Genomic DNA, 11,757 nt, shown 5'->3' with positions numbered 1-11,757 from the left:
ACGTCCATATCTAACAGTCTGGGTGCATCAGGAATGTTTGGTTAAATTAAAGAGTATTACAATAATCATTACCACGGATGTAGGTTATAAACAGTACATGTCTCTGCTCACTGATAGCTCTGACAGGGGCAGATAACTCATAAAAATCAGTAAAAATTCGCTGTTACACGACACCAGTGTTAACCATGTATCAAGGGCCCACTCAGTTTTAATGAGATGCATGAATCAGAGAATGGTGTAACAAGTGATGTGAGTTTGAACCAATTCAATTTTGTTAATTTACTTTGAGATGATAACAAATGTTACTGCAATGTGGGATTTTGGATCCATTAACTTCATATTCAGGAGCTTTAAAGATACTCAGTAAACAGGCTTAACTAAAAAGAACGTCATTGCATTCAATGTCCTGTTTTCTGAAATCATATAGTGAATGCTGTATTTAGTGACTTTCCTTTTTAAAGAAGACATGCCAAGTGAAATGTATCCATTGTGAGTAAATGGGAAAATATAGTTTGTTTGGTAGGATTTTAATTTAGTTTATTCATTTTCCCTTTAACAGGCCAGATACAATAGTTGGCAGCAATTAAGCTGACTGCAGAAAAGGTCCTTGAGTTCCCAGTTTCATTTACTGGAAACAGGTGGAGTTTCTGCAGTGAATCAAAGATATTTTGTTTCACTGTTGACCAGTTGGTGGAAAGCAAACTGCAAACCATAACCACCGCCTCCTCAGAAACAAATCGACTCAGCAACAATGCTGGAGGAAAGTTTATTTTTCAGTTATGTAACTTGGAGAACTAGTCACTCCTCTCATTGAAAGAAATATTCACAGAGTCTCAGACACAACCTTAATTAACATCAACAGTTCATTCGAGGATCACTACAGCACTGTATAATATTGAGAAAAATTGATAAATAGTCAGAGAGTCATGTAGTGATACAGCATGGTTACAGACTCTTCGGTCCAACCAGTCCATGCCAGTCATAATCCCAAACTAAACTAATCCCACCTCTGTGTACTTGGCCCATATCCTTCCAAACATTTGATATTCATTCACTTATCCAAATGTCTTCTAAAGGTTGTAAGATCATCACACACAAAAACCATTCTCTGTGTAAAAGGTTGTCTCTGATATGATTTTTAAAATTTTTCTCCTCTCATTGTAAAAACATGTTCCTTATTGTTGAAATCCCCCACCATAGGGAATATTCGCCAATGTCTTAGTCAAAAATTGAAAACAATCCCAGCTCCAAACATTTACAAAATATCACTATGGATCTTCCTCGAGTCCAAAAATGGATTGTCCCCTTTGATCAATGATTTGTAAAATTTACTCGTGTATCTACTGTGATAGACGTTTTCAAATAACTTCTTAAATGCAAATGGTTCACATCAATCGGATTAAAGTAACATTTCGTGCTCTGAGGAATTCTACGATGGATTCTTTTATCAAACAAAGTCATTTCCACTGTTGTGAGCGCTCGTCTATCTTCTGTGCAATGGTCTGAATTTTAAGTTGTGTCTGATTGTAGATGAAACTGGCTGATCTGGGTAAAAGTACAGTTTGTGCCTTTCACATTGTTGATGTATATTGCTGACTTTAGTTGAATAAAGAGGTGTTGTCCCAGGCATCGTCTGGCACCATTACTTAGACGATTAATTTCCACATCAATAGCCAGATTATCAGGTGGAGTTTATTGATATGTGATATTTTTTAAACGAAAGCTTCGTACATTTCCAGTACGAATCATGTCAATTAGAGCCATTCACCTTTTCACTCATGGCTTGATAAACTTATATGTGGTCGACCCCTCGAACTCTCACCCTCCAGTGATAAAGGTTCCAGTCTATCTGGATTTCCAACGGTGGTTCTGTTCCCTCACATTCTGCTGTTTAAGATCCTCCTGCCACCCCAGGTCCACAGACAGTGTCCCTTGATACCAGTTCAAAGAAATGAAAGGAACTTGTCCCACCATATTTTTCAATTTTCTTTGGCTTCAAACACTATAAAAAATAAATGTTTGTGTCATTGCTGATTTATGGGAGAATGCCATGTACACAATATCTGCTGAAATACCTGCCATACCATCCTGAATCTGGTTCGCAGGTTCATCTGTTGCTCACAAACGCAACCAGACATCAGGGAACAATGAACATCGCCCACACCCAACCCTCCACCATTCCCCTCTGTACTTTGCACTTTGTGAAATCCGTGTTGTCAATAATCAGTTAAAAGAAAGTTTTTTTTAAAACTTTCTTAATTCATGTTGCTGATCTTGGCTGAGTAAAGGTATGTTGCTGTCAGCATTTCTGGGGAACATGTCTGCATTTTTTTCATGTCAGTTTACAATGATATTAAGTCAAGAATTGTCAAAATGTCCTGAGAAACAACGTTTAGAAATGGGCCTATTAGCTCCTCAGGGCTGTACCAACTGTTTGAATATCTGCCCCTACTTTTTCCCCATAAGCCAGGATTTACAGCATTGGAGATCATATCTATGTTGATAATGGATTAGACCCTACACAATGTTCCCGAATGTTTACAGTGCTATCACCTGCAGGGTTATGGACAACATGCTATAAAGTGGGTTTTGGCTGGAAGGCTCTGTCTTCACGTGATACAGGTGCGATGGGCGAAGTGATCTCTCTCTGTCATGAAAACTTCCTACTACTCTAAATTTATCTTTCCTACTTTGTCTCGTTCAGAGGCTCTTCATACCAGAAATATTCCAAGCACTCGTTTCAATGAGATCAATACACTCCACCTGACAGTCTGGCTCGTGATGTGGAAATTAATGGTCTAATTAATGGTGCCAGACGATGCCTGGGACAACATCACTTTATTCAACTAAAGTCAGCAATATACATTAACAATGTGAACGGCACAAACTGTACTATATCCAGATCAGCCAGTGTCATCTGCAGTCAGACACAAAATTCAGACCATTGCACAGTAGATAGACGAGCCCTCACAACATTGGGAATGATTTTGTTTGATAAAACAGTCCATCATAGACTTGCTTAGAGCAACTCGTGAATATTGCTTGATTTTTTTTTTGCGTGGGGTAACACATGAAATGTTACTGTATTCCGACTGATGTGAACCATTTGTTCTTCAAGTTATTTGAAAACGTCCTTTGTAACAGATATGTGAGTAAATTTTAGAAATCATTGATCAAAGGGACATTTTTATTTGGATTCAAGGAAGATCCATAGTGATATTTTGTAAATGTTTGGAGCTGTGATTGCTCATATTTTTAACTAAGACATTGGCATACAGTGCACAACTTCACAATTTGCTGTAACATGAAAGTCGCAACCACTGTGAACCTGGAAGGTGATGGTTCAGAATTTAACAAGGACCTAACAAGGTTCGTGAATGGACCAACGAATGATTCATGAAATTTAACAAAGGCATTTCTGAAATGATTAATAGAGCTAGAAAGAATGTAGAGACACAAATTCACATCTCTGTTTGCATTTGAATATACTATAAATCACGTTTCTATTATATCCTAAAATACTTGCGTCTTCGTTTATATTTAATAAACTCTATCTTGTTCCGGTGTTAAGATAGTTTATTTACTTCATTCAAAACTGTATGCCGTATTCTTGCCTCAGTATTGACCAAACTCAGTTTGCTGCCAGCTTATATCACTTGAGCTGCTTTTTCAGGAAGTGAATCTCTCCACCTGTTATGTCAAAATAATCTGTTCATGCTTAGTTCGAAACGAATCCTGTTAATATCATCCCAAATTCAGGCTCGGTTATTTTGTATTTATTTATTGGAAATGAACAGAATATGACTGGTCTGTTCTTGGTGGAGTGGGAGAGGGAGTTAAAGTGTTCAGCCACGGGGCCATGGGGTTGGTTGGCATGGGTGTCCCAGAGATGTTCTCTGAAATGATCTGCAAGTTAGTGTCCTGTCTCCCTGATGTAGAGGAGACCATGTCAGGTGGAACAGACACAGTGGATGACATTTGTGGAAGTATAGATATATTTCTCTGGATCATTTGGGGCCTTGTTGGAGGTGAGGGGGAGGTGTGGGCGCAGATTTTGCACTTCCTGTGGTGGCAAGAGAAGGTGATAGGGGTGGGGAGTGGGCTGTTGGAGGGGCATGGAGGTGACGAGGGAGTTGCGGAGGGAATGTTGCCATCGGAATGCAGATAGGGGTAGGGAGCGAAATCTACCCGAGTGATGGGGTCTGTTTACAGGCGGTGCAAGCAGCGGAGGATGATATGATGCATGCAAGGTCAGTGCATTGGAAGTTGAGGACCAGGAGGGCTCCCTGTTGAGATTGGAGGAACGGGGTTCAAGGGCATCGTCGACCCGTGGGAGGGGAAATTGCAATTTTTGAAAAAGGAGGTTATTTAGATTACATTACAGTGTGGAAACAGGCCCTTCGGCCCAACAAGTCCACACCGACCCGCCGAAGCGCAACCCACCCATACCCCTACATCTACATCTACATCTACCCCTTACCTAACACTACGGGCAATTTAGCATGGCCAATTCACCTGACCTGCACATCTTTGTACTGTGGGAGGAAACCGGAGCACCCGGAGGAAACCCACGCAGACACGGGGAGAACGTGCAAACTCCACACAGTCAGTCGCCTGAGGCGGGAATTGAACCCAGGTCTCTGGCGCTGTGAGGCAGCAGTGCTAACCACTGTGCCATCCATTTAAACACCACAAAGCTCGCTGTAGGAAATGACAGTGCTGCAACTTTTAATAATATTTGAAACTTTGTTAAAAATAGGGATTTTTAGTCATAGTTTCTGAAATAATCAAGAAAATGATTAACCGTTAGAACAAGTTCTTTCAAAGAGAGAGGATTTTCAAAGTTTGAAACCATACAGTGCTGTGGTTTATTTAAATTCAATGTCGGTCAGAGTTAGATACTGACAAGGTGATCTCTCCATATATTGATTCTTTTAATCTGACACACCGATATACCTGTCTGTACAAAACTGTATTATTTGTTTAGTTGATCAAAATTTAGGAAGCAGATCAAACAGAATGTATTCGGCTGGGGAAGTGATGGATACAGAAGGCAGAATCAAAAACTGGGAACATTAAATCTGAAGAGAGAGTAACAAGGAGTACAAGATAAAAGACATGACAAGGTGCATGTCGATATGTTCCAGACGTTAGTGAATCGAATGAGCTTGTTAGATGGTCGAGAGACTCGTCCAATGACGTCCTGGAATCAGACCATGAAACAGAGGTCGAAATGTTGATTTGCAAATGTCACTTCAATGTGATCGCTTCACACTCTGTGTCCTGATATAGGCCACATTGGCAGATGTTTCCGCCAGATTGCATCCCCTGGGTTTATTTTCTGATCAGAAGTGAGATGTGTGGCTTGCTGCTGGCACATAGAAACAGGAAGTTGCGCGCCAGCTGAGAATGATCCATCAGGCGCTACTTTCCATATTATCAGCACAAACAGTCTTCCTACCTCTGAGGGTGAACACACATTGACAGGGTCAAGAACAAACGGACAGATTGCTGTAGGTCTCAACATTGTATTCAATTCCATTCCCATTTCCCAGAATGAAACAGAAGAGACACAAGATTATTTCAGCTAGAGTAAATTATCTGTCAGAGAGATAAGAAGAGTTACCATTGGGTGAAAGGAGCTAAATGACAATATGTAGTTTCGCTCATAAACCTGTGTTTAAAAGTAGAAAGCTTGAGGGAAGTTAATAAGTAAATCTAAGAGACAGCATTCATTTAAAGTTGGAAAAGTAAAGTTTAAGCAATAAAATTCAGCATGGTAACTCTTCTTATCTCTCTGACAGATAATTTACTCTAGTTGAAATAATCTTGTGTCTCTTCTGTTTCATTCTGGAAAATGGGAATGGAATTAAATACAATGTTGAGACCTACAGCAATCTGTCCGTTTGTTCTTGACACTGTGAAAGTGATATATCGGAAGTGGTTGATTCTGTTTTCCGGAGAGGCAATGAGATATGACATCGGGTGTAAAAAGTGGATGTAATGCTTCTTGACTTCAATCAGGTTTTTGACCAGATCTTGCACCTTCAATAAGGTAAGGGTTCATGGGATCTGATGCAGTTTGGCAAATGCATCGAAGGTTTATTTGTTGGCAGAAGGTAATGGTCGAAGGTAGTCATTGTGAAGACATCTTGTGTCCAGTGGCTTACTATATGACTTGGTGCTGGATCCTTTGCTGTTTGCAGCGTATATGAACGGTCTAGTCAAAAATGGAGCAATTTTGATCAGTAAGTTAAAAGATAAGGTGAAAAAGTTTGGTTTTGCAATTAGTGAGGAGGAAAGCCAGTGTGACATCAATGACCTTGCCTGTCGGAGAGAAGAATTGAAAACAGAACATTATATCCTAAAGTCTGTGAAGTAAAGCATTTTCGAGACTAACAATTTAAGCGAAAATATGATGTATTGTTGGAATCTACAAAATACAAAGGATAAGTGATCTTCAGGAATCCTGAAGAAGGGCTCATGCCCGAAACGTCGATTCTCCTGCTCCTTGGATGCTGCCTGACCTGCTGCGCTTTTCCAGCAACACATTTTCAGCTCTGATCTCCAGCATCTGCAGTCCTCACTTTCTCCTCGATATTGTGGCTAGACCATTAATTCAGGAAGCTGGGGTCTGAGCCCACAGTGCTGCCACATCAAGTCGTGAATTAAAGTTGATAATTAAACAACTCATTGAAGGAATAAGCTCCACACATATTCCCTTGCTCTGCTTTGGAGAGAACAACACATCAGTTCAAAGGTTAAGGCTGAAGCGTTCACAGCAATCTTCAGCTAGATGTGCCAATTGTCTGATCCATCTCAGCATCTTCCATAGATCACCAATATTACAGATACCTGTCCAGGGAATTCGCTTCGCTCCACGTGAAATCAGGACACTGTTGGGCGAGTGGCACTGGTTACTGCAAATGCTATGGAGCCTGACAAAATTCTGTCAATAATACTGATGACTAGTGCTAGCCAAGCACTCCTGGTACAGCTACAACACTGGCATGGACAATGTAGAAAATAGGCCAGGTATGTCCTGGGCACAGAAAACATGTCAAACCACCTTGGTGAATTACTGCCCCATCAATCCATGCTCAATCATGAGTTAGGTATAGGAAAGTGCTTTCCACAGTGCTATCAAGCAGCACTAGTTCAGCAATAACCTGCTTGTGACATAAAATGTGGGTTACGCAAGGCCTACTCAGCTCATGACTGAATTACAGACTTGATTTAAACATGGACAAAGAACTGAATTCCAGAAATGAGGGGGGGGGGGGTGACAGCCCTTCACATTAAAGTCACATTCGACAGAGTGTGATATTATGGAGTCCTAGCAAAACTGGATTCAATGGGTATCAGTTGACAACCTCCCTGCTGCCTGCAGTCAGACCTCACACATTGGAAGAAGGCTCTGCTCGTTAGACGGCAATCGTCTCAGCCAAAGCAAATCTCTGTTGGAGTTCCTAAAGAAAGTGTTCTTGGCCCAATCATGTTCCGCTGCTTCAGCAATGACCTTCCCTCCATCAGAAGGTCAGAAGTGAAATCTGCATTGATCCAGCACTTTTTCTGTGACTCCTCAGTCCACATTCACACGCAACAAAATCTGGACAATATCCAGACTTGAGCTGACAAGTGACAAATAGCATTCACATCACAAAACTGCGAGACAAAGACCATTGACAATAGGAGTGAATCTAACCAAAACCCCTTGACATTCAATCGTGTTACCATCACTGAATCCCTCACCATCGACATCCTGGGTTTTATTGTTCATTAGAAATTGAGCTGGACACTCCATCTCAATACAATGGTTGTAACAACAGGACAGAGGTGAGGAATACTGCAGCGAGTAACTCACCCTTCTGACTTGCAAAGCCAATTGACTATTTAAGAGACAGAAGTCAGGAGAGTAATAGCACAGCTCACCCCTTGATTGGATAGGAGCACCTTCAACTGCACTCAAGAAGTTAGGCATTGTCCAGGACAAAGCATCCCACTTGATCAGCAGCACATCCACAAGCGTCCATTGCCTCCATATCTGATGCTTAGTACCAGCTGTATGCTGAAAAATGAGTTGCTGGAAAAGCACAGCAGGTTAGGCAGCATCCAAGGAGCAGGAGAATCAACGTTTCGGACATAAGCCCTTCTTCAGGCATACCTGCCATATGCACTACCTAAAATACTGCACTACAGAAACTTAGCCACTTCCTTAGGCAGTACCTTTCCACAACCACTTGCATCTCGATGGACAAGAATAGCAGATACTTGGGAACAGCACCACTGTAAGCTCCTCTCTAAACCATTCCTGACATGGAAATATATCATCGATCCTTGACTGTAACTGGGTCAAAATCTGGAACTCCCTTCCTCAGGCAATTTTGGAACATGTTATTTCAGAAAGGCAGCTTTCTGCCATCTTCTGAAGGACACCTACAGACAACTGAAAGCAACCACCGTGTTCCATGAGTCAATAAAAAAAAATCATTGAAGCTAACATGACAGTTTGAGAAAGTGGTTGAGGAGGCACTATGGGTATGTAATAAGCAATCAAAAGGTTTTGAGCAAAGTTCCAGAATCAATCTCTACCATGGTAGCTTCAATTAATGAAAGAGTATGAAATGAAAATGCTGGGGTAACGAATGATAATCACAGAACTACCAAAGTTTTGAAACATGTTACATGGTTCAGTATTGTCCTTCAGAGGAGGATGTGTGACTTTCCTACCTGGCCTGCCTACCTGTTCAACAAAAAGGCGATGGTTCCTTTCCTGTGCCGAACCTGACTAAGAAAGTGAGGACTGCATGTGCTGGAGATCAGAGTTGAGAGTGTAGTGCTGGAAAAGCACGCCAGGTCAGGCAGCATCCAAGGAGCAGGAGAATCAACGTTCCAGGCATAACAACTTCATCAGGTATCTTAATGAAGGCCTCATGCCCGAAACGCTGATTCTCCTGTTCCGGATGCTGCCTGACCTGCTGTACTTTTCCAGCACTACAGTCTCGACTGAGAAGCCATTTGGTTGTAATAAAGCTTAAGAAAGATCAACCATAATTAGCCGAGCAAGATGGCAGACCTTCAAAAAGGTAGCTGATGACCACCTTCTTGGGATATGTGACTAACTTTTTCATAAGTCAGTGCAGAATTCAAAAATGCAAATTATGGTGAGTCAGGCTGTTCAGACAGAGTCCGGTACACATTTAAGATTGATGATTGGATGCAAAGTCTCCTGTGGTGTTGCTGTAAACAGCAAGAGAGTTCTTGCCAGTATTGCACTCCAATATTTGTTCATGATGTAAGGTGTCTGATTTATTGCATTTCTGTGCTTTCTGTGCATTTCCCACATTAGGATCACAGTGGTGATATCATGAGACCAGGATTCTCGAACTCCAGTTTGATGTTGAATGGCCAGGGTTTGGAAAACCATCGTTTGCCCAGGGTGAAATTTGAATTTAAAGAAATCCTGGAATCGGAAAGAAAGCCAAATGGTGACCATGTAGCCCGAGTCAATGGAAAAATACAAAACCAGCAGCTGCACGAATGCCAAGGCATCTGTCACCTTTCCTTGGTCTGGCCGACATGAGATTCCAGACCCACTGGGAAGTAATTGATTGTGTTCTGAAGTGGCTTTAGCAAGGTATTCAATGGGAAATTGGGGATAGGGACTCATCGCTGAACCTAACCAGAAAGTAATACGTGTAACAAAACCTCACAACAACTATATCAATTAAATGTAATTGTTGCGGCAGTTCCTGATGTCATTTCAAGTATTTCACGTGAATGTTCTAACACACACTTTGAGTGATGTTGCACCGTCTAAACGGACTACAATATAAATCATTGGTCATTCAGAGTAGATCCAGTTCAACATTTAAGTTTAATTGCAGAATATTCAGCTATGAATTTTTAACCTAACTAAAAGTTTTCAATAAATAAAATCTGTTGCAATTCGTCTTCATAAATTTGTATTCACTTCTACAAATGGTCAATATTCTTAAAATATACTTGTTTCGATTTGAATCTTACCAACACATCACTTTCATCAGGCTTTGCTGTCATCATCACTTCCTTGAGGCCAATTAAGCATTTATGTAAATAAACACAGAAATAGAATTCTCAGAATAGATTACAGAACCACAAAACCCTAATTTATATTTCCCCACAAGCACAGCACACGAATTGTGGAAAAAATGCAAATAACTCAATGGATTCCAATACTAATTGATGTTAGGACTTTTTAATACATAAGTTGTATGATTGTTGAATGACAGAGGTATCAGTTGTCATGTTTAGTCAAAAATCTATAATTCAGAGATACATTGGCACAGCTAATATTTCTGACTCTATTTTTCTCTCTTCCCCTCCTGCCTTCTCCCCTTTTTTCTTTATATCTGATGCCGTGTTTTGCCTCTCCACAATCGGACGATGTTTTCCTTAATAACCTGAAGCCAACACCTCACCAACATATCCTCTCAGCCAAATTCATCCATTTCATGACAGAGATTTGAGTCAAGATTTTCTCAAAAATCTGTCTGAGTATTGAGTGATCTGGAAATGCTTGATAGGAATGAGGCTGCAAGACTGTGATAGCGTTTTCATTGTATCTCAGCAGTATTATTCTTGGCTGAGGAATGTTTAATGGTTCAGGGCAATGCTTATTTAGACTATAATTAACCTTTACTGCACATCTCATGGAATGTTTAATATTGTAGAGGTCGATTTATTCCGTATCGACTCTGTGTTGTACCTACTCTGGGAGGGTTTTTTTTAGGGAACCCTGGACGCAGCTCTACTCTATGTCTAAACCAAAATATATTTGACATGATTGCATTGGACAGCACAATATAGAGGGAGATTTACCCAGCCCATTACATGAGCTGTTCAATCACAGAAAACATTTGATGTCGCCGTGTAAAGGGGATTGGACTCCTACCCACTGTCTTTCTGATTTTGAAATGCTTGATACCAGAATAAAAAGGGAACAACACTATGCATCGAAACTTTGTTATACAAGCAGATTATCATCTACAGGCACATACGCAAATCATCTCTGAACAACCCTTGCAGTGTTTAATGGATGAGCGCTGAGAGAGCTTTAATATGCAATACGTGTCTATTCCATGCAACACATGCCTACAGTGTGCTTGATATGGTAGTTTAAATGTAGTTTTGATTTGTCTTTAACCTTTTCTGTGACAGTCGTGGTTGTGTTTGACAAATATTCAACAGAACTGGAGGACTCTATGACTATAAATGCAGTCACTGCATTCGAGGCAGAATGCAATGCCATCAAACAGGGAGAAAGATGATCCCTGTCTTTTTTCATGATGAGGAGAGATTGAAGCAGCTGAGCTTCAAACATGAAATTTAAATGAGGCCTATATAATTCTGAAAAGAGTAACTTCGAGCAAAGGTCAATGATAGGGAACCAGAAGCAGCTTGTTCAGCCAATGGAGTTTGGTCTTCCAAACAATGACATCAGGGCTGAACTGATAATCCTCACCTCCACTTTCCAGCGTTTTAACTGTAAGCATTGATTCAATTACCAAATCAAAATCTGTCCATTTCAGCCTTCGAAATACTGAATGACCCAACCTCGAAAGTCTTCTGTGGAAATGAATTCCACAGATTCACAACATTCTGGGAGACAAAATTCTATTCTGCCTGAAAATTATGACCTCTAATTCAGAGATTCTACTCCCTGGTCCGAAACTCTCCCACAAGGGGAAATAACATTTCTGCATTTACACCATCAAG

This window comes from Chiloscyllium punctatum, chromosome 48 (genome assembly GCF_047496795.1).
Source record: "Chiloscyllium punctatum isolate Juve2018m chromosome 48, sChiPun1.3, whole genome shotgun sequence".
In the NCBI taxonomy this organism is placed as follows: Eukaryota; Metazoa; Chordata; class Chondrichthyes; order Orectolobiformes; family Hemiscylliidae; genus Chiloscyllium; species Chiloscyllium punctatum.
Note: the sequence above shows the minus strand (reverse complement) of the source record.